General features: G+C 39.9%; 1 long non-coding RNA gene across 1 annotated transcript in view; it reads left to right on the top strand.

Moving 5' to 3' along the window:
• Positions 1 to 3,807: 3,807 nt before the first annotated feature.
• LOC112671536 (uncharacterized) overlaps positions 3,808 to 24,411 on the top strand; it is a 90,211-nt gene continuing 69,607 nt past the window's right edge. The window contains exons 1-2 of the long non-coding RNA XR_003143677.3: positions 3,808 to 3,929; positions 4,059 to 4,180. This is a non-coding gene — a long non-coding RNA (uncharacterized LOC112671536). The remainder of the gene's footprint in view (positions 3,930 to 4,058; positions 4,181 to 24,411) is intronic.

The following is a 24,411-nucleotide window of genomic DNA, read 5'->3' as shown; positions in this document are numbered from 1 at the left end:
GATACAGCATTTATTTGAGAGGGAGAGAATTGAGACAGCTGGATATAAGTCAAATTTCTGTACATGTGAAAGGGAAGAATCCTTTTATTAATCCAGTGGCAGAAGAAGGAGGAAGAAGGAGGGAAGAGTTGATGTAGGAGGGTATGAGATGGCAACACTAACTCAGTCTCATAATCCCTAAGTCATTAATGAAGTCATTAAACCTGAACAGGGCTTGGGTGCAGGTGAATTTGGATGTGTCGGGGTTAGGGGATTGTGGTGCTGGGGCTGAACTTTGGGCCTGGATGGGAATGATATAGAATTGAGACAGTATAAATGAAGAAGCAGAGTAAGGCTCAGTGAAGGATGTCCCTGAAGTCATAGAAAATGTGGAGGAGACATTGGATTCTCCCCAGGCTATGGATTTGGGTTCAACTCATGTTGCTCCAAATCTCCCAAGAACAAGGGGCCTAAGATGATGTCTGGTCTGCATAGATGTTTTCTGCTTCTATTAAATATATTCTCAGTATGCTGCATTTCATTCATGTGCTAACATGAATATGTAGTTTTGTATATACATATTATAGTCTTTGACTTTATATATAATTTTTTTTTAATCTTACATGGAACTTTTCTTCCAAAGACTTTCAGGCTTTTTTAGAAGTTTCAGTGCATTTTATACATTTCAACCTATTTTAGAAGCTCCATCCTTATGTTCTGTAATTGTCATGAGGTTGCTATGATCATCCCACTTTGCATGCTTTCACAGGAATTTGTTTTTCTTCTAAAAACATGGCTCAGGGCCAGAATCTGATTATAGATATCTGAGCCAATGGTCAGTGTCAACTCCAGAAAGAAATGTTATGAATTTCCAACATATTGTATAATCCAGCCTTTCTGAAATGACTGATGCTATTTTAAAAGCAAGAAGTAATCATAGTGTACTCTGTGCTCCGTGGCTTGTCACCATTGTGGATCAGCAGATAGACGCTGGCCAGATCTTGTACCTGGGACCAAGTCAGACAGGACCTGAGCACAGAGTTGCTGTCCTCAGTGCAGAGAGGCTCATGGCCTTTAGGCTGGAGCATGGCAGTGCCTAGGGATGCAGGTTGTAGTGGTTTCACATCCTCATTATTCAATCCTTTGGCATTTGCTGTGTGCTATAGAGTAGAAAGAGTTGAAAGGATCAGTTAAAGACAGACACAGGCTTTGGTTCTGTCCTAGTTCCTCTATATTAGGCCTCTTTCCTCTTTAAGCCTCAGATTCTTCATCTGTAAAATGGTGGTAATTAACACCTATCTTGCAGAATTTTTGTAAAGATTAAGTGCAGATAATGTACAAAGCATTTAGCCTGGGGTTAGTACATAGACACCTCTCAACAAGGGAAACTATTATGTGTTATATGTGTTATCAGTGCATCAGTGAAATTATTCACTGGTGTGAGGAAGCAAATATATGGAAATAATAAGAGGTTACAGTTAAAAAAAAAACAAGTAGCAGAAACATCTACACAAAAACTGTTTTCATCATGTAGACTATGTAAATTTGATTTTTTATGTCACTACTACATCTATAGTGATTCAGCCATCTAGTAGATAAAATGAAAAATATTTGAAAAATTAAATTCTCCCAATTACTTAGTTAAACTATGAAAAATCACCCTGATACAGGTATGTGAGTATGCTACCCCAGCATGACTTGATACTTCTCTCCTCCACTTCTCACCTGTACTTCCTTTGTGCTGCCCCTCCACCCCCCACACCCTTCCTTCTCTCTGCCTCATGGGAAGGGGTATATAATGTTGGAATTGATAGTATGGGCTTTCCAATTAGGAAGAATCTTTTTCCTCTTTAAAAATGGGATGCTCCAAGGGGCCTAGATGGCTCAGTCAGTTAAGTGTCCAACTCTTGATTTCAGCTCAGGTCATGATCTCTTGGTGGTGAGATTGAGCCCTGTTTCAGGGTCCACGCTCAGCATAGAGAGATTCTCTCTCCCTCTGCCCCTCTTCTCCTCTCTCTCTCTCTCTCTCTAAAATAAATAAATCTTTTTAAAAAATGGGATACTCCAGCTCACAGTGTTGTAGGAATTTAGTACAAAAATGCCTCAAGTTCTTGGTGAAGGATCTACAATGTGCAAAGTAGTTAATAAGTGGTTGTTATTTTTTCAATGATTGAAAATTTTGCTGCATGCTGATGATTGACAACATCTTAGCATTTCTGTTGACTTATTAACTAATGTACTCAGGTGTGCCTGGGTGGCTCAGTTGGTTAAGTTGTCTGCCTTTCGTTCAGGTCGTGACCTCAGGGTCCTGGGATGGAGTCTGCTGCTTCTTCTCCCTTTGCCCGTCCCCCTGCTCATGCTCACTCTCGCAAATAAATAAAATCTTTAAAAAATAAAAAATTAAATAAAGTGCTCAAATATCCTGAAAATATTGCTGTTATCATGTAGTTCATAAACTACAGATGTTCACAAATCGGACATTGGTTAGATTAGAATTTCTCAAAACATGGTCCAGGGATTCCTGGGGGTCCCAGAGACTCTTTTAAGAAGGCTCCAAGACACTTTTACGGGATCCGTAAGATCACATTATCTTCCTAATAGTATTATGACATTGTTTGTCCTTTTTATTCTCATTCTGTCACCAGTGTTTTAGAGGTTATACAATGTGTTATATTACCAAGAGATTGAATGGAGAAGCAGATACAGGAAATCAGCTGTCTTCTCTTAAGGCAGACTTTAGAGATATGACAAAAATGTATAATGTTATTCTCACTATAATTTTTTTGTTTTGGAAATGTAGTTATTTTTCATAAGATTGTTATTTGTGTTAACATGTAATTGGTTTATTACTGGCATTTTAAAATGAATTAATAACATTTTAAAATTCCTCATAATTCTGATATGGTAAATTTTGATAGTTATAATCCACATAATCAAAAACTCTTTGAATCCTAGTAATTTTTAGGAGCATAAGGAATCTTGAGTCCAAAATGTGTGAAAAATCACTGGATTTGGTATATTATGGTCCATGCAATATGGAATGTTATGCAATCATCAAAAATGTTGCAGAAATGTCTTTGTTGATAAGGAAAAATATTCATAATATATTAAGTGGCAAAAGGTTACAAAATTCTGTGCTATGTTACCCTATTCTTGTTTCGAAATGTATATGCATACGAATAAAAGATGATTCTAACTATTTTATGTTTGTTTTGCTTGTCTACATTTTCTGTCTTTTCTGTGTAATTAGCATGTAATGCTTTAGTAATAAGGAAAAGAAATTTGATTTTGAAAAAAATTCAATTTACTAAAGCATTCATGGTTGCATTATAGCAAATAGCTGTAACTGAAGATGCACATTTCCATTATCTGACTACAGTAGAACAAATGGTTTGAAAACAGCACAAGCTAAATTCTAGGAAATTCTACATATTCTTGGGATAATGATTTGCAACGTTTTGAAATAACAGATAATAGTGTTCACCTAAAATGACCTGGAAACTCAACAAAGCATTTAAAAATGAACTGAACCAAATTTTAATGTTCTAGAAATATGTAGCATTATGAAGCTGGAACATGTTGTTCACGGATTGGTTTCATGTTCTGTTCTGGGGCTTTATCTTTTTTTTTTTTTTTGCACTCAATACTACAAAATAGTAACTTGTATTATTCTCTCATGGCATCACATGTCTCCATTTTGTCACCAGGATGAGATTGTGTTGTCCCTCAGAGCAAGGACCAGGTCTTAAAATTCTTTTGCAACAATTATCACAGTACTCAACTGACAGGATTCAATATGTAGGAGGCACTAAACACTTGAAAGATTGAAATGTTTCTTTTTTCTTTCAGACTTATTGTCCAACTAACTCATTTCATGTGAAAACCCTAAACTGTCTTCATTACTAGTTTATAAGCATAGAAGGAGCTGGAGAATTCTGAGTATCAAAATGGTTAGTTATTCCTGCAGTTTAAGAAACAAAACTAACAAAACAAAACTTTCTCACTGATTTGGTGGCTGACAGATCTCATACTCTATGGTGCTAATTGCCTTACTCATTTTTTTTTTCCATTTGAAACAGAAGTACCAAAGCACATGCATGACCAGACTGAAAGATGGTTGTGTTCTGTACAGCGGCCATATTCTGATGGATTCTGGAAGACAGAGGGATGAGACAAGCGGCTGCTGGAGTATCTCCAACAGGTAAAGCCTATGCTCTCACAGGGTGGTGGCAATGGTCATGAGAGGTGGGGCCGGTTTCCAAATCTGAATTGAGTTTTTTGGTTGGAAAGACAGAGTCTGTTGATGACTTTGCGTGAGGAAGGAGCTGTTGAGGGTGACGCAGAGATTTCTAGCTTAGGGGACAGGAGATTGGAAAGGCCAACCACAGAGTCAGTGACAGAAGGCATAGTGAGGAACTGGATATAATGGATTTGGGTAAAGACATATTGAGTGTAAGTTCAGTTTGAGACTTTTGTGGTATGTGAGTACCTCACTTCTTAGAGTTTTCTCTCACTAATGGATATTATCCTTCTCCAGGCTTTCCCCAATGCTCCTCCCTGAGGATGGAACACATCTCTGATCCTAGCATCCCTTGAATGTAGTTCACTGTCAGATGTTGGTTAATGAGACCTGCTAGGGCAGAAGAGTCTAATGTCTATGTCAAGTCAGTACGTTTAGAGAACTCCAACACCCTACCTGCCCCCCATCCCCCAATGAATTCAATCCCTAAGCACCTCCCAGGGACCAGTCACAGTGCTGGGTATTGAGGCTGCAAAGCTGCACTAGACACTGAATGTGCTGTCGGGAGCACTGGGCAGGAGATAGACATACCAAAAATACAGCTCTACGGGGGGGAAGCACAAGAGTAGGCTGAACCTAAAATAATTTCAAGAAGGAGTTTGGTTTATGGTTGAAGGTCCCTAAATAGAGGTTCTGTGTTCCCTTTCTGGATACTCATCACTGAACTAGATACAAATCCAGCATAGCAATTTTTAGGCTGCTATCTAAGAGAGAAGCTGATGGACAGATGCAGCTGGAAAGCAAAAAATATGCCATCAAAACAGAGAAGACCCTTCAGGGTCGGTTGAAGAGTGTCAGTTGAAGAGAAGAAGACCCTTCAGGGTGAGAGTCAGAGTGTCAGTTGAAGGCTTTCTATTAAGAACCATGTATTTTCAGAAGTTAGGTCACAAACATTTGAGATTCTTAGTAAAACAAGACTGTAGAAATGGAATGCAGGATTGCATTACCTTGGACTTGTTATTCAGTCTGCTATAACATGTAGCAAGTCCCAGATAGTTCCAGGTAAGCCTGAGGACTCTGCTCTGCAAATCAGTTAGGGACCCAGTTTCTGTGAAAGTTCTGATATCTTTAATACATAGTTTCCACCATTGCTCCAGGCATTGACATCTGGCCAGGGTAAGGGGGAAGAGCACAGAGGGTGTTAGCGCAGGAGGATTTTATAGGATAGGCTGATCAGGAAGTGGTATAAATCACCTCTGATCATATTTAGTCTCCAGGTTACTGCAAAGTGGCCAAGGGCAGCTGGAAAAGGCAATCCAGCTGTGACTCCAGGAAGAAGAGGAAATGATTTGGTGAACAGTGAACAGTTTTTGCCACAGCCATGGGTGGGGATGGGAAAACTAAGCCAAAGGGGCGTTCTGGAGACACAGCCTGAAAGAAAAAGTTGGAGGGAAGAGAACAAGATAATCTCTATTGAAACAGTTTAAATTCTCCTTCACCTCTCTCAGGGAGTAAGGCTGGGTCACAAAGCAGTCAGCACTTCCAGATTTTCCAAGTGGCTTTCACAGATGGAAGTCAGCTAGGAATCTGTGTGTCTGTATGCAAATTTACATCTTTACTGTGAGCTATGAGTGTTGTATAGTATATTCTGATTATTATGCTCCTTTTTATGACATCATGTTCAAATGCCATTCATCTCTTAATAATAATAATAATAATAATAATAATAATAGTAGTAGTAGCTATTATATATTGATCTGTCATTGGCCAAATTGAATTTTCTTGATGAATCTATTAAGTAGCTACTATTATTATAAGAATTTTGTAGATGAGGAGATGCAGGCTTAGAAAAGTTGCATTATAAGCAGTTAATATAAGGCAGAAAATGTTACTCTCCTACTTAAAAAATTAGTGGCTTTCTGTTGATTAGAATAAACCAACCTCCTTACTTTGGCCTACATATCCTCTATAATATGGCCCAGCTTAGTTCTCTTATTTCTTCCCTTCCTTCTCTATGCTCTAGTCTCAGGGGCCTTCTTTTTGTTTCAGATCCCAAATTAATCTTGCCTTAGAGCCTCTGGACTTTGTATTCCCTTGGCCCAGGAATGTCTGGATTGTTTTTGTTAATTAGGTTGCAGGTCAAATCTCATCTCTTGAGAGAGGACTTCCCTGACCATTCTGTTCAAATGAGCATTTTCCTCTCCAGAATTGTTCTCTATAACCTTTTTCTGTATCATTTTCTTCATGGCAGTTGTTGCCCCAGAACTCTTTTGGTAATGCATCTTATTTGCTGTCTCCGCTTTCACTGTAAAGCCCATGAAAATGATGTCGTTGCCCATTTTGTCCACTGCTCTGTTCCCAGAGCCTAGAGCAGCACCTGACATGGAGGGCACTGAGTAAATATTGCTGAATGAATGAAGAAAAGTGTAACTCAACCCAAGTTATAAATTAGCAAGAAAGTGGAGCTGATATTCAAACTTTTCTTGCTTATAGTAAAAACAGCTGGTGACCACCTACTATGAGGTCTAGTAGGCATTGAGTAAACACTGTTGGATGGACCCTGCAGCAGTGTTCTCCAGGACTGAAGACAAGAACTTGATAGAGCTCTGCTTGCATTAGGGACCTCTGGGCCAGATGCCCTATTTTTGGGTTCTGTCATTTGTGACAGTCTATGCAACCCTCCAAGTCTGAGTTTCTCTGTCTAAGAAAAGGGGTAAAATACCACTTATCTCATCTCATTCTTGTGAAGACTAAATAAGATAAGCATGTGAGAACTTCGCTGGAGACTCTAAAAAAATGATATGAGCCTTTATTTTTGTCAGAAAGAAGTAGAAATGCACATTTGCTTCTTCAGCCCTCTCCATGGTGCGGTTTGCATAATGGGAGGTGGGGCAGGAAAGAAGCGAGGCCCTGAGCTCGGTTTGGACTTCCTGGGGCAAAGCCAAGCCAAACCTGCACACTGATGATGGGGCCTGAGTACAGACCTGTCTTAGTGCCCACGTTAGCAGAAGCTGGGAGCAGTTTCTGGGGGCTGAAAATTTCTTTCCCTGAAAACGTGACCCCACCAGTGATCCACTCTGTGGTTGGAAGAAGCTTCTGTATCCCCGAGTGCAGAGACAATTACCCCCAGTAGGGATGTGCCATGGGGAGGGGAGATGGTTGCATTTTGCGACACCAGGTTTCACTTTACTGCCACACAGTTAAATGTGAATTTGTGATAGTAGTAACGGTGTTATAGGGCGTAGGGGCTTTTGCCAAATTTCTCTAGACATTCTTTGATGACTTTGGGATACTGAATTGTCTTTGCTACTCTTTTACAAGTTCGAGAATACACAAGCAAGATGATTAACCTCTGCTTCAAATAGATGCTTAACATGTTTTCTTGTGTGTTGAGGAGAAGTGGGCAGAACCCTTAGTAATTTTTCCCAATTGCTCATTTTACAAAGGACACAATGAGGTGCTATCTAAGCTTAGGATGCTCTTTTGTGGTGGAGTTGGGACTAAAACTGAAGTCCTCTGACTCAGAACAGGTCTCTGGACACAACATATCCTCAACCAAATAAATGTTAGAAAAGAGTTACTTTTTGAGCTTCAGACTTTTTCCCTTATTTGTCCCATGATACATGCTACTCTTCAGTTTAACACCTTCTAAGAAGCATATAGATCTCTGTCTTGTAAGCCTTTGTGCTGTCCTCTTTCTCAACATCATTGCAGGTATAGAGATTTCCTAGAGGAAATGTCCAAAAGTCTTTGGGAGCTGCTGAAGAGCTGGGGAACTCAGAGTGTAAGTGGAAAATATTCTAAGACTCTTCCTAGAAGAGCTTTTCAGCTGAAAGAGGTCATTACATTTTAAGGATTGACTTTATATCTTTTATAAGCTAGGGTTAATAGGATTTCTAAATTATTCGCTATATGGATTCTTTTCTCCCTTGTGAATTGTTGCACTTAAAAAAATTTAATTGTAGTAAAATACACATAACATAAAATTAACCATTTGAAGTGTACAATTCAATTGTGCTGATTATAGTCACATTGTTGTGCAACCAATCTCCACAATGTTTTCTTATTGCAAAACTGAAACTCTATACCCATTAAATAACAACTCCCTATTTCCCCCTGTCCCCAGCCCCTGGCAACCAAAATTGTACTCTCTCCATGAATTTGACTACTCTGGTTACCTCATACAAGTGGAATCATACAGTATTTGTCTTTTTGAGATGAGCTTATTTAACTTAGCATGCCTTTAAGATTCATACATGTCATAGCACTTGACAGAATTACTGTCCTAAAACTGAATATTCCATTGTCTGTATATACCACATTTTGTTTATCCATTTATCTGTTGATGGATACTTGGGTTACTTTCATTTCTTGACTATTGTGAATAATGGCTTCTATGAATGTGGATGTATGCCTATCTCCTCAAGACCCTACTTTCAATTCTTTTGGGTATATACTCAGAAGAGGAATTGCTGGGTCATAGTTAACTATTTTATTTTTTTGAGGAGCTGCTATACTCTTTTCCATAGTGGCTGTACCACTTTACATTCCCACCAACAGTGTACAAGAGCTCCAATTTCTCCAAATTCCTACAACACTCATTATCTGTTAGTGTGTGTGTGTGTGTGTGTGTGTGTTTTGAAAGTAATCATCCTAATGAGTATGAGGTATTTTGCTGTGTATTCTTACTGTATTTCCCTAATGATTAGTGGTACTGAACATCTTCTCATATGCTTGTTGGCCGTTTGAATATCATACTGGGGAAACATCAACTAGAGTCTTCTGCTCATTTTTAAATCTGGTTATTTATTTATTTATTTATTTGATGTTGACTTGTAGGATTTTTTAAAAACATTTATTTTATTTATTTTAGAGAGGGAGAGGGCAGAAGGAGGAGAGAGAGAGAGAGAGAGAGAGAGAGAGACTCCCCACTGAGTGTAGAGCCTGATTTGGGGCTTGATCCCATGACCCTGAGACCATAACCAAGCTGAAATCAAGAGTCAGATGCTTAACCAAATGAGCCACTCAGGTACCCCATACTTGCAGGAGTTCTTTGTGTACTTTGGATATTAATCCCTTATGAGACACATGACTTGCAAATAGTTTTCCCATTCTGTGGGTTGCCCTTTCATTCTGCTGTGTCCTTTAATACATAGAAGTTTTCTTTTTTGTGTGTATGTAGTCCACTTTATCTACTACTTTCTTTTGTTGCCTATGCTTTTGGTGTCACATCTAAGAAATCATTGCCAAATCCAATGTCATGAAGATTTTCTTCTGTGTTTTCTTCTAGGAGCTTTAGAGTTTTAGCTCTTAGGTTAAGGTCTTTCACCAGTTTTGAGTTAATTTTTGTATATGGTAGAAGATAAGAGCCTGTGTTTACTCTTTTGCATGTGGAGCTCCAGTTTTTCTAATGCCCTTTGTTGGAGAGACTGCCTTCTCTCCACTTAATGGTCTTGGCACCCCCATGAAAAATCACTTGACCATATATGGAAGCATTCATTTCTGGCCTCTCTATTCTATCCCATTGGTCTATATGTCTGTCTTAGGCCAGTGCTGCACTATTTTGATAGCTGTAGCTTCATAGTAAGTTATGAAATCACGAATTATGAGGCCTCCAACTTTGCTTTTCTTTTTAAAGATTTTTTTTTTGTCTCTCCTAAGTCTCTTGAGATTCAACATAAATCTTAGGATGGATTTTTTCCTGCAAAAATTGCTGCTGGGATTTTGGTAGAGATTGCATTAAATCTATAGATTGCTTTGGATAATATTTAACAATATTAAATCTTCCAGTCCATGAAAATGGGCTGTCCTTCCTTTTGTCTGTATTTCATTTCTTCAGCATTTTTTTTTTCTTTTTGGTAGTTTTCAGGGTACAAGACTTTGGTTGCCTCCTGAGTTAAATTTATTTCTAGATATTTGTGTGCATGTGCATGTGCTATTATAAATGAAATTGTTTTCTTTTTGGATTGTTTATTATTAACGTGTAGAAATACAACTTACTTTTTTTTTTTTACAACTTACTTTTTAATGTTGATTTTGTATCTTACGACTTTGCTCAGTTTATTAGTTATAACAATATTTCTTAGGAATCTTTTGGGTTTTCTATGTATAAGATTATGGTGTTTGCAGAGATCATTTTACTTATTCCTTTTCAATTTGCATGCCATATATTTTATTTATTTACTTATTGGCTAATTGCTCTGTCTACAGCTTCCAGTACTATGTTGCACAGGAGACATGAAAGTGGGAATCCTTGTTCCTGAATAATACAATTATCCTGTGTCAAAGTAAACAGCAACATATAGCAAACTGATTTCAAAGGAGAATATTGAGGCTGATAAAAGTCAGACAGAGGAATTTCTGTAGGAATATTCTTAGACTCCTGCATTGCTTTTCACTCTCTAGTGTGCTCCAGCAGGGACAGTGACCTAGGGCACAGTCACATTTAATAGATATTCATGAATGAACAGGCATTAAAGATTTCAGGAACAAGGCAGCAAAGTCCCTGCTTTTGAGGAGCTTACAGTCTCATTTGGGTGTATGTGGGGAATAAACCATGATCAAAGAAGCATTAAGAAAAATGTTGGAAGTGATAAAGTCCTATCGAGAACATTCAGCAGGATTGATGGGTAGGTAATGACTAGGAGATAGTTAAGGCCATCTCATCTGGAGAAGTGACACTTGAGCCGTGCTATAAATTAGGGCAAGCACCTGGCCATGTTAAGACCTGGAGGTATGTTCTAGACAGAGGAAGCACAGGTGAGTGAGTCTATGGCAGGAACAAGTTTGGTGTGCTCAAGCAAGAGAAAGGAGGCCAGTGAGGCTGAAGCAGAGTGAGCAAGGACAAAGTTATAGGAGATGAAGTCAGACAGGTTGGCTGGAGCCAAATCCTATAGGGATTTATTCTCAGAGTGATGTGGTTTGATCTACACAGTTAATCTCTGTGCTGCTGTACAAAGAATGGGTATGAAGATAATGGGCTGTACCCACATGGCTCCCACACATCCCCTTGCACAATCATTTTCACCCATTGAGCACAGGAAATCCCTGCACCAGAGGCTTGTCTTCCATTCTTGTACCAGGAACCAGCCAGTTTTGTAGTACTGCAGGAGTGATGAGAGGAGAATAGAAACAGAGAAGGTAAAGAGGGAAAACCAAAGCTCAACTTTAGGACATTTGGGAGACTTTGACTAGAGGTGAAAATGCAGCTGATACTGTTAGTACCTTGTCCATATGCCTGCCTTATCCCCTGGAAGCAGTCCTCTGCCAATGACCACCTGGGAGATGCCAGATAAATATTCAGATTCCCTTGCCCTTCATGTGATAGCTCACATGTGTTCTATGTGGTTTTCCAGAATTCCCCAGCAGGACTGATCCCCAGTTGCCCACGGAAGAATCTTGCTTGGTGGTGCACCATTTATTTGCTTCCTCTCTGTCCCATTTCCTACACCCCTGGCATTCATATTCTTGTCTCACACTCTGCTTCTGGGGTAACCCCACCTATGAGAAGCCTAAAGATTATTACACTGGCTGTTGGGGTTATGTCAGAGGATCCATTTATTGAGTACCTCCTGGGTATTTTTCTACAGACTTCTAGACATAGGAGGCAATAAGAAAGCTTTAACTTGTGAATAGATTTTGTAAATTACAAACTGCTCCTGCAGACTGGATGTAAGCAAGCAAGATGAAATAACATCTTTGCTTTTTGTTCAGTTTGTATCTCCAGCATTTAACTCTGTGTCTGACTCTAGAAGACCCTGAAAATACTTATTGGATGAGTCAGGTAGAAAATATGGCAAATATCCAGAGATGAGATGAAATGCACATACTTTGTTATTTCTTAGATTTTTCGGGAAACCCAAGGTGATGGATAAACATCCTTGATTCTCTTTCATTTTATCTCTGTTCCCAAGCTATAGCTGGGAGCTGGGAGTGAAGTGTTTGCTGGGGCTGTGATATTCACTTAGTTTTTCTTTGTTAATTTATCTGAGCTTAACTTTTATTTAATAATTAATTAATAATTAAACAAACATTATCCAGCATCTACTAAGTGTCAGGCACTCTGATGAGAATATGGGGATACATGGGCTAGCAAAGAGACACAATCCCTTCTCTCTTGAAACATAAAGATTGTTGGGGATAGAGACATTGCACAAATTATTACAGATCTACTTTTTAATTATAGTTGTTTTACGTACTATAAAGTATAAGTACAGTGTGTCATGGAGCATATAACTAGAGACCTATTCTGGTCCAGAAATCTAGAAAAAGTTCATTTGAGAAAGTAACCTTTAAATTGAAACTTAAACGTAAAGTGATTGAATTAAATATTTAGCTATTTCCTCTTTAGCTTTGAAATCCTGTGATTGTATTCCCACTTTAAACACGGTTTAAATTCTTATGTCAATCTCTGGGCATAGTGGTGGGTTGTGGGTCTAAGTTATGAAGCCAACTTCTTGCACATCAGATGACTCCATAACAAGAGGCACACAGGTTCTTGGTCCTAGTTGATTCAACACTGTTCCCTACAAGAATGTGTTGAGGATTTTAAGGACACAAGATTGTGATGTGTCTGTACTTGTTCTGCCAGTTTTTCTAACTTCCTGTGTGCTCATTCTTATTGGCCTGCCTCCTTCTTCTGTTGACCCATCAACATATCTCTAGTGTGAATACTGCAGGGATATGCCTGAGGACAGATGCACACTTTTGGAGATGGAAACAAACGTGATTCTGAATTTGAAAAGAATAGGTTCAGATAATTCTCATGTATAGGCTCCAGATATTGGTGAAGATTCAAATTCAAGGAGCTGTAGAATATACATTTTTCTGGGTTCTCTTTTGTGTGTGGCACAATTACACTTACAGTATTTACCCTCACACCAACTGAAGGACACTAATTTTTTCCCCTGCTGACATGGCTTTTCTAGGTCTAATCTCCTCTAGAACCCAAACAGGGCAGCCGAGGTGCTGTCCAGCAATTGTGGGGAATCTTCATGGAATTTTATTATGAAATCTTGAAACAATAAGGTATCAATCCAACATTTCACTAATTTTTAATTTTTTCATAGAATTTGCTGATTAACTAATGGCTGAATAAGCCAGGACAGAAAGTTCATTTCTTCCTAAGGCAAGTGACTCATTCCATTCTTCTTTTTTCTAAAATTTATCCATGAGAGACACACAGAGAGAAAGAAGCAGAGACACAGGCAGAGGGAAAAGCAGGCTCCATGCAGGGAGCCCGATGTGGGACTCAATCCTGGGTCTCCAGGATCACGCCCAGGCCAAAGGTGGCGCTAAACCACTGAGCCACCCAGGCTGGTGACTCATTCCATTCTTTAAATGGCTCTGTCCATTGGCTTAACCAATACCTATGTCCCTATAATGTCTTCTCCATTGCTCTTGTATATTTTCTGTACTCTGCTCGAACAGGTGTGGAGCTGGAATTTTTTTTTAAGATTTTATTTATTCGTGAGATACACATCATTACTAGTATCAACCACTAGACATATGAGTGGAGATGCTTCCAGATGATTCCATCCTTCAGCTGTTAAATCACTCAAGCCTTTAAGTCCTCCCCAGATGAAGCCAAGACATCCTATAGCAGAAACAGTGGTCTTGCTGTGACCCGAGTTCCTGACCCAACCAATAGTTTTTCTATGCCATTAAGTTTTAGGATGACTTGTTATGCAGCTATAGTAACTGGAACAGGTGGTTGTATTGTGCAAACAGTTGACTAAATATGCCTGCAGCTCAGAAGAGAGATTCAGCTAGAAATGTATCCCTCTGGATTTCTGCATTGTAGATGATGGCTGAAGCTCTAAGAAGACGTGAATAATTTAGGGCAGTGTGTAGATTTAGAAGAGGGTTAGGAATGTCACTTTGGGACATAACAACATTGAATGTCTATAAAAGACAAGGAACAGGAAAGAAGCCAAGAAAGGGGATATCAGAGAAAGGAACAAATACATGAGAGAGGGTTATTAAGGAAAGCATAGGATGAGCAAATTTTGTGAGACGTGTAGGGATCAGCACTCTCAGCTGCCACGAAGAACACTGGAAACTAGTTTAAAGATAAACAGGTATCCTTGTCCGGAGCCGTTTCTGAGAGAGAAGTGAGGATGAAGGGTGGATGGAGGTGTGGTGAAGAGTGGTAGCTTACATGGAAGGTTCTTAGTAAATATTTGTTGAATGAATCTGAAATGGAGTTCAGCAGAGATATGTTGGTTACAGATGGAAGAAGAGAGAAGTAGCTGACAGAGAGTAGAGAGCCAGGGAGTCTTGGTGGGGGGAAGGGGAAGAGAATATATTCCAGCATTTGTGATGGACGCTGCAGCACGGAAGAGCAGCTGTCTCTTGCCACCCTCCACCCGCACCGACCCACACAGGCAGCTGGGGTGACCCTTGTCCGGAGCCTGTTGAACACACACTCTGCAGTGACCAGAACTGCTCTCAAGCTCCAACCGGGGGCTCTTTTCACCGCATCACAGCACAGCCTGGATGACAGTGGCATGGCCACATTGCCAACACTTCCCAGAACATGCAAGTCTTTTGTTTAATAAGAGGGTGGAGGTTGGGGGAGGGAGAGAGTAGTCAGCCAACTATGAAACAGGTCACAGACTGTGGACTTATATACAAGTGCCATGGAAAAAGTTAAGAACAACATCTTTTATTCTGACAGCACCTTCTTTCTTCCAAAAGCCCATAACACTTTATAATTCAGATTTGTTCCCCAAATCATCCAATCCAGCAGAAACATGCCATTTCCTTTGTGAGTATACTGAGGAGGTCAAGAAAAGGGAGGAGGGAGGCAGGGTAATCCTTTCAGACAATTAATATTCTGATTTTTCACTTACATCCAGGTTTAGAACCAAAGACCTAGCTGTTTTTCCACAGTAGAAAGACTTTTCACTGACTTTATAATTTCTGTTTTACATTGTCAATTTAAGCTCGTTTTGAGATGATTTTTTTTTTACCACAGTTTCTTGACAAGTGGTTTAGGGATGAGTTATGCCAAAAATCTGTTATTTACTAAGTAGAGAGAATCCTTGTCTAAATATATGTTGTAATGCTGCATTAAAGGGATAGTACAGTTGACCCATGAACAACGAGGGGGTTGGGGTGCCACCTGCCCCTGTGCCATCAAAAACTTGTATATAACTTTTGACTCCCCCCAAACTTAGCTACTAATAGCCTACTGTGACCAGAGCCTTACTGACAGCATAAAGTCAATTAACACACATTTTGTATGTTATGTGTATTATATACTATGTTCTTATAATAAAGTAAGCTAAAGAAAAGAAAATGTTAAGAAAATCATAAGGAAGAGAAAATGCATTTTTAGTACTGTCCTGTATTTATCAAAAAAATTAAAATAAAAACCCATGTATAAGTGGAGATGTACAATTCAAACCCGTGTTATACAAGCATCACCTGTATTTCAGTTCAGCTGCCTTTCAGGCTCCCTGGTCCTCTGTTGGGCTGGAGAAATTCTAGGTCAATGGAAAATTATGATTGCCTGAAGCAAGTTAGGAAAATAAGTGAATTATGGATCTTTGCCAAGTCATGTGCCTAAGAAACCAACTCAGACTAACCAGGACAGCAAAATCCTCTTAAAAATGACTGTTAAAGTACTCCTGCCTTACATTTGCTTGCCAGATACTGCAGATAGGCCCCTTTTGACTCTTATATTCTGAAGCAGCTTCTTAGGAGAAATGATTAGAATCTCCATAACCTCAAGTAGTCAACTTGTTCTAAAGAAGAATCAGCCTTTGAGTCTTCTCCATGTCCTGGGACCTTATTTGCTGATGAATGCCTAAAACGGGTGTCCTCTTATTATGCCATTGAAGCCAAGTCAAGAAGCTGTCAAAGAGCATGCTGTTTCTCCTGCCAAATCATCGTGAGACACAAATGTTTCCAAACTTGCTTCTCCGCATCTCCCCAAATGTATTAACCAAAGAACAAAAGGGCAAAAGAACCAAAGAACAAAAATGCTCTAGAGCATTATTTTATCCTTTCTATATTTCTTCCCATAAGGACAATGGCTTCATTCAACAGGGATATTAGAGTCAATTCTAGGAGTTGTCACAGTGGCCTCATCCAGGGACATGGTGGACTCCAAAATAGGCTCTGTAAGGTGGACACCTGCTGAGATGAACCCCAGTCTGTCTGTATTGATAAGCTTTCAGGGGCACACCTGCAGAGGACCTTCCTTATTCCTTAGGCTTTGTGATGGTTGCTTGTATATGTCAACTTGACTGGGCCATGGGGCACCCAGATACCTGGTTAAACATTATTCTGGGGTGTATCTGCAAAAGTGTTTCTGGATGAGATTAACATTTGAATCAGTAGAATGAGTAAAGCAGATTGTCGTCCAGTATGTGGGCTGAGGCCCTCAGAAGGCGTGAAAAGAACAAAAAGGCTGAGTAAGAGAGAATTCACTTTCTCTGCTTGCTGGTCTTCAAGCTGGGACACCAGTCATCTCCTGCCTTTGGACTCAGACTCAGACTGGGACTTACACTATCAGCTCTCCTGATTTCCAGGCCTTTGGCCTGAAGGTCTTGGGAACCTTCAGCTTCTATAATCATGTGAAACAATTCCTTAAAATAAATAAGTAGGTAGATAAAGAAGTATGTCCTATTGGTTTTGTTTCTCTGGAGAACCTTTGTTGATACAGGTCTCTTGTCATGTTTCCTTTAGTCTCAATGTTCAGGTCATGATAAAAGACAAGATGGATATCCTGACAAAGTCGTGGTCTGGAATTGTGCATTGTGACCCAATGTCACAATGGGGTCCCTTCTTACTACGCTGAGTGGGAGCTTCAGTCTCGTCACTCAGATGGTTAAAATGACGGGGGGCCTCAAGTATTAATATGATCATCTCCTCTCTCCCATCTAATCTTTCTTGGGTTGTTTAGTATGAAAGCTCATTTACAGGGAATTTCTTGTTTAGAGAAGATAACAGTGTAGAGCAGATGACCAAGAAATATTTCTTCAAAGCAATTATAAATCCTTGACCATCCTGGGTATGACTGTCTAGTCTGCCAATTATTTAGGTTCTTTAATAGTAGAATCTCCAGCTGTTCACCTGCTTGCAGGTGATTTTAGTAACTAGTTCACAACTCAACTTGAAGATGATCATGGGACATGGAAAATAATGAAAGTAGAAGCAGTTCATGATTTTGAAGTAGAAAGTTCATACTTCCCTTTTTCTTGGTTCGATTGAGATAAGACTGAGGTTTAGAGATTATATCTGGGGTTTTTTTGGTGCCTTTTACTGGGGTAAAAAGTGGAATATGCCCCATCTGAAAATATCAGTTCCCACTCCTGTGCTGTCACCGTTGGAGGTATGCATGTCATTTGTTAAAAATGGCAGCTGGTAATTTTGTGTATCCAAGAGAAGCTTGAAGAGAGAGCCTTGCATGAGCCTCCAAAGGAAGGATCCAGTTTAAAAAAAAATGACTCAGACACTCAAACACTTGCTTAAAATTTATGTGGGACATTTGAAATATTTCCACAAGAAAATTTAAATAAGCCTCATAATAATGATTAGACTGGGGATCCCTGGGTGGCGCAGCGGTTTGGCGCCTGCCTTTGGCCCAGGGAGCGATCCTGGAGACCCGGGATCGAATCCCACGTCAGGCTCCCGGTGCATGGAGCCTGCTTCTCCCTCTGCCTGTGTCTCTGCCTCTCTCTCTCTCTGTGTGACTATCATAAATAAATAAAAAAAATAATAATGATTAGACTGGCACAGACTGAATCAGTGGGAAGAAATCACAGTGAGGAACTGGGAAGATAGGGCAGCATTCTTATTTTTGCTGCAAGCTTACTGTATGGTCTTGGGTACAGCACATCGCCCCTCTGGGCTCTGACTGTCATGATATCACATGAATAAAATGGGGGAGATGTATGGTTTTCAAACTGTATGTCATAGTGTCCTGCTGTCTGCAGAGGTGAGGATAACCTGAATGGGGGCTCCCAGACCCTGTTCAACTGGAGAAGCTCCATTTTGATTGATTTCATATACATATGTGGCTTTCATGCAAGGTTTCATTTGAGGAAAATTGTCCATAGCTAAAAATAATTTAAAAAAGAGCTTTACAAACCTTTGACTAGATGATCTCTAAGTGTTCTCTCAGTCAGAATATTTTGTGTAATTATTTCAGCACTCTTCACCAAGAGGGCAATCCCTGATACGTCCATGGGGCAGGAGAGGGGACAAGAGAGATACACCTAAGTGCTTAAAATGGCTATTTTTTGTGTCTACTCATTCAGCACACTTTGTTCATCACTCATCGTACCCCCAACTTTATTCGCTTTCTAAAAATTACCATTGCAACTTAAAAAGTTCCTCTATGGGGACTTATGGGTGGCACAGTCAGTGAAGTATCTCACTCTTAATCTCAGTTCAAGTATCTGACTCTTAATCTCAGCTCCGATCTTAATCTTAGGGTTGTGAGTTCGAGCCTGGTGCTGGGCTCCACACTTGGCATGGAGATAACTTAAAGAAAAAAAAAAGGCTGCTCTGAGAACCAAATGCTTACATGTATCAAAGATTTTTCTTCATGATGTTTGCCCCCTTTATACTTCCTCAAATGTTTGATTTTATTTTGTAGCATCTAGAATGCCCAGGCTAGATATTATTTCATTCAGAGAACATCCCAAACATCCCAAAGTCAATGGTAAATGTTTGGATTTTTTCTTCACTATTTGGCATGCTAGTTAGCACAAATGGGAGACAATTCACTGAAACTTTATCTGTAGAACCTAAAATCACATTTTGTGCATAATATCTCACTGGGGATAACTCAGAATCCTTATAAGCCTTTTCTTCTCCAGGTGGAGTTAATCAAAGTGCTGAAGGGCAGAAATCTAAATCTTATCTTGTCTTTTTCTCCTTTTTTTTTTCCCATAAAAAGACCTTAAAATGTTTTAACAAATCCAGATTCTTTTATCATTGGTGCTTCAACTAGTCTTAATTCTATTGGAGCTTGTATTTTTTAGTCTAGATACCATCTGTTAAAGAAATGGATCATCTTTTAGGGTCTATAAAGCCAGGTCTGTGTTTCCAAAGCATGCCTTGAGATATGTACTTCCAAATGACACCACAACCTAAAAAGGAAGAATTAGCCTTTTTGTTATTGTTCTTGTTAGTTTTTTAAACTAGAAAAAAACTCATAAGGTAAAAATATTAGGCTTTGTCCTCTAGTGTTTTAAATGATTTTCCTTTTTACATCCAAGATTCTAGGATACTGCCCTTACTGACCAGGACAAAAATGGGACAGCTTCCCTTATCCATAGTTAAGGAACCACCTTTTATCTGCTTGCAGTAAGGGTTTAAGAACTTTTCTGCCAAATGTCTATGAGGGAAATTACATAGCAAGTACTTAGTCAAGCATGACTGTTGAGAAACTTGCTTGCCTAAGTGAAGCTCTCATTTTCCATTCTCACAGCTGTATCCATGGTCATCAAAGCAGTGGAGAGCAAAGCTTTATTTGCAAAGGCTACTCATTAACGAAATCAGTCTAAGAGAAGGCATTCCCTCTCTGTATCTCTATCTCCATCTATATCTATAGCTATACCTGCACCTGCGTCTACATCCACATCCACATTACAATTTCTATCTCTATCAATCTCAACATCTATCTATCTCTCTCTCTCTGTCCACTCCACTGTAAGCCTCAGAAATACAGGGACTGTGTTTACTCATCTCCATGTGTCCCACAGCACTTTTCTAGGGAATCAGACAATATCTGAAGAAGTGAATTATATAGCATCATCTTCCACATGTCTAAAGACTGAAGTCCAAGATAAAGAGGGATAAGTCAGTAGATTCCTAAAGTCCATTATCACCATGTCTGATCAGATAAATTACATTCCCAGGAAATTATAGCAATAATAACAAACCATGACTTATACAAGTTGCTACAGTTTTTGAAAAACCAGGACAGCAGACTTTATCTTTTATCATTTGATCTTTCTACTATGGCGTGAACATCATCCTGCTCATCTTACAGATGAGGAATCTGAGGCTCAGAAAGATTATGTGTCTGGTCTTAGATTACACAGCTAGTGAGTCTTAAGGCAGGATCATCTGCAGACTACATGCTTTTATCTATCTGCATTATGACCTACCTAAATGAGATAAGGGAAAAACAATTCAGTCAGTGTCTTATATAGTCCCAAATGCATAAGATATCTATATTATGCTTCCTTCTAGAAGTCCGGGCATCAGAAAACCAACCAAATTTTTCCAAAGTTGATAAACTTCTCTGTGAGAATCTGTGGCTTTGCAATAATTCTTCCCTCATGAGTATCTGTCTGACAACATCCTATGGCTTGGCACACAGCAGCCTCTCTACTCTCTATCTCATTTCCCTCCATTTGGAGTTCTGCAAGCACTTGCATCAGCTGGAACCAGATTGAGAGAGGTTTGGAGTCTCATAGAAGTATCTGGAAAAGACTTGCTTCCTGGAACCTGGAACATAAGTTTGGAACATATTCCAAACTTCTATTAGGACAAAACAAAGCAAACAAATAATCTCTGAATAGAGTGTTGATTCTCTTAGCTTTAAGGAGGTAAGTGGCTACCAAAAGATATTAGACCAGTAGCTACTAAAAAAGAGAAAACAATGGACTAATAAAAGTATCTTACTCCAAGAAGATCAGAAGCAAGGCCTTGCCCCTCCCCACCCCTCCATAGCAGTGGAACCAGCTGCTCTCAGGAGTTTTGACTATGATATTATAATACCTATTACTGTCTAGGTTTCTCATTGAATTTACTGCTTTTTCAATGTTGTCCCTTAAATTTTGGCACTGGTGGACTAAACTTACTGCCCAGCTGACTGAGTTTTTAATGGAGCTTGACCTTGATTTTTTAAGACTAGGGAACAAAGGCAAAGGGAGATTGGATCCAGGGAGGATCTTCCTGGGGTGACTTGACTTGTTTTAGTTCAAGCAAAAGATGGAGCCTCTCAGCAGTCACTTCTTCCATAAAACACTATTCTTCTTCCTCCTTATGTTCCATGCTCTCTGCTCTAGAGGTTTAATCTCTCTAAATATTCCCCCTGACAGAAGCTGCCTCTGTTACGCCACTGCCCCCGCCTCCCCCACCCTGGGAATAAAAGTCGAATTCCTTCACAGAGCATTTCTGGCTCCTCACATCCAGGGCTCACCCTACCTTCAGCCTTATTCCCCCTTCCTGTTTTCGTATTCCAAACATATGTGCTCCCAACTCCACACATGCCATATGTCTGTGTGCCTTTGTTGTATTGTTCATTCTGCCTGGAAATGCCATTTTTCCTATCTTTGCATTCCTAGAGTCTACCTTTTCTTCAAGACCCAGCCACAGCACCTCTTGACTAAAGTTTCCCTGATTACCAGGCTCACGATAACCCACCTACCCCACCTGTAACTTGGAAATTCTCCCCCATCTGGATCCTATTATTTACATACATGTTTTATCTTTCTGGGCTGGTTCTCTGTTGGCACCACCCCAGCCTTCACCTTGATGTACCTTGTTCCATGTTCTGGAATACTGATCCTTAAACACTCTGTCAGCTGGCTCCCTTGTCTGCCAGCTTCCATTTGACTTTAGTTCATGAGAGGTACCAGTAGGGAGATCAAGATTGGGGAGGAGAGCCCTGCCCTCTCTGTCCCTGCTTTAGCACTGCATCTCTGCCAGTAGCTGCCTCCCTCCAAGCCTGCAGCTTCTGCCAAGCAGCCCTTCTACTGTTCAGCTCTCATCAGGTTCCAGTTACACTCCTTCCTCCCCTGTTCCTCCAGCCATAGAACTAGTGATGGCTTACCATTTGTTGCTGCTGTCTGGATGCTTCGATAGCTCTTGTTAAATCCTGTAACACACTCACGCCTCTGTATGTGGTCCTTTCATTAAAATATTTTCATATCCACCATCTAGAGTGTGCTGTGTTTCCTCCTGGGACCCTTACCTGATATCCATCTTAAAGGCATTATTTGCAAGCTCAGGGAAAGGCTAAGGGGTAAGGTGTTTTGAATTGCAGTCCAGCTCTGCTTCTCACTACCTATAGAATATTGGGTACTCCCTTCCCCTCTCTTTGTTCTAGTTTCATAATTTGTGAATTATTCCTTCATGAATAATCTTGCAGGTTTGTTTTGGGGATCAAATGAGATCACAGGCCGGAAAGCACTTTGTATGTCTTTGTACAGTATTCGGTGTTATTCTGATTCATCTTTTAACCCTCCATGATGTCATAAGTACTCAATAAATGAGCTGTTTCATATAGATCTGTAGAATGAATGGATGGAAAAGATTGTTTTCCATGTATTTTTCAGAGTCAGCATTCCAAAAGTGTAGGAAGCAGACAATCTACATAGTAAGAATTCAGAGTAACAGAGGACCAGTACGTATCACACACAGAGAGTCAGCAGAGGCCCTAATGGGGAGTTTTCTGTTCAAAATCCATTTTGGCCAAATGTTCTGTAGCTGTACTGATTTTTAGTCTATTTGTTCTAGTGATTACCAAGAAAAAAGTGTTGCAGAGATCTGTTTTGAACTTCAATAGTGGAGGAAATGATAGGAAGGAAGAGGCCTCTGAATGTTGACTTGGGCCTGGGATGAAACTAAACATGGCTGTGGAGAAGTCTTAGCCTTCACCCAGACTTTGAAAAAAGCCAGATTCATTAGGAAAACTCTGTTGCTCCCCACAGATAGCTCTTGGTTAACCTGTCCCAGTTTCAGAGCCACCAACATCTCTAGCTGATTTTATCTGCAAAGATCACATACACTTTTCTCCATGAACATACAGAGCATACTATGGCAATCTGGTACCAGATCTGCATTGTGTTTAAAATGGCCATTTGACATCCATTGTGAATAGGAGAGTGTCAGTTGTCTGTGGAGAATTTTCATCAGAAATGTGGGGTGTAGTGAGTTAAATGGTGGCCCACAAAGAGATATGTTCATGTTCTAATACCCAGATTCTGTGCATGTTACTTTATTTGGAAAAAGGATATTTGCAGGTATAATTACATTAGGGATCTTGAGATGAGAACATCCTACATTACCTGAATGGGACCTAAATCCAATGATAAGTGTCCTTATAAGAGATAGAAGAGGAGAAGAATCACGTGAAGGAGAGGAGGCACGTAGGCAAATATTGGAAGCTAAAGGATGCCAACAGCCACTGAGAGCTGGAAGAGGCAAGGAAGGATTCTCTCAAGAGCCTCAGAGGGAATACGGCCCTTCCAGCGCCTTGATTGTGTACTTGTGAGAAAATAAATTTTGCTGTTTTGAGCCACCAAGTGTATAGTAATTTGTAGCTGTAGGAAACTAATACACAGAATAAATAATGTTTGCAAAAATCCCAGAAGAAAATCTGCCAAAAGCCATTGTTCTCAGTGAGCTTAGTATATTGGAACAATTTAGAATCCTAAAAGTCTAACTTTGTGACCTCAAGGGCCCCAGGGGCCCAGGCAGTAACTGCTTCTCCAAACACGAGAGACATTTGGACACGTGACAGTTCTGCCATTTGGTAAAGGTGGCTTTCTTTATAAGCTACTTATGTGAACATGAATTGTTGTAAAATAAATAGGCTTGGGAACTAAATGGCCCCACTGAGAAGAGCTGAAGCCTGTGAGGAATGCCTGAGGCGAGGGGCCAAGATGAAGCGGTCTTTAAGGCATCTGGAGAAGAATGCTACACAAAACCCAGGGTAGCTTGGTTCAAGGACAGGAAGTGTTAAAATAGTGCCTAGTAAGAGCTGGAGCCAGGGACTTGGCAATTTATCATTTTTGTGAAAAAAAAATCCCGAGCACATTCCATTGAATGTCTTTATGAAGGTGTTTTGTGGTTTGGAACACTGTGGTTCCTGGGCACTATTTCTGACTTCCAGTGGAGAGCTGGGGAACTGTCTATCATTTACACCTCCTCCGTCTCCCTCTCACAAGCCAAGGATAATGCTTAAGGGGACAGCATCCATTTCCCCCTATAATAATTTATCTTTAGAGAACCTCAGCTCTTCCTTTGATTAAACAGCAATGCACTGTAACAAATATGCATCTGTCCAAACCTCTTCTATTAAGATTTATCAATATTGACCAATCCATGGACAGAAGCCTTTCTTCTTTTTTCCTCACCTTCTCTTTAGATTTTCTGGCCTTAAGGGAAACAAAAGCAAAAATGAACTATTGGGACTTAATAATGATAAAAAGCTTCTG

Source organism: Canis lupus, chromosome 5 (genome assembly GCF_003254725.2).
Source record: "Canis lupus dingo isolate Sandy chromosome 5, ASM325472v2, whole genome shotgun sequence".
NCBI classification, from domain to species: domain Eukaryota; kingdom Metazoa; phylum Chordata; class Mammalia; order Carnivora; family Canidae; genus Canis; species Canis lupus.
This window is presented reverse-complemented; position numbering and strand designations above follow the sequence as displayed.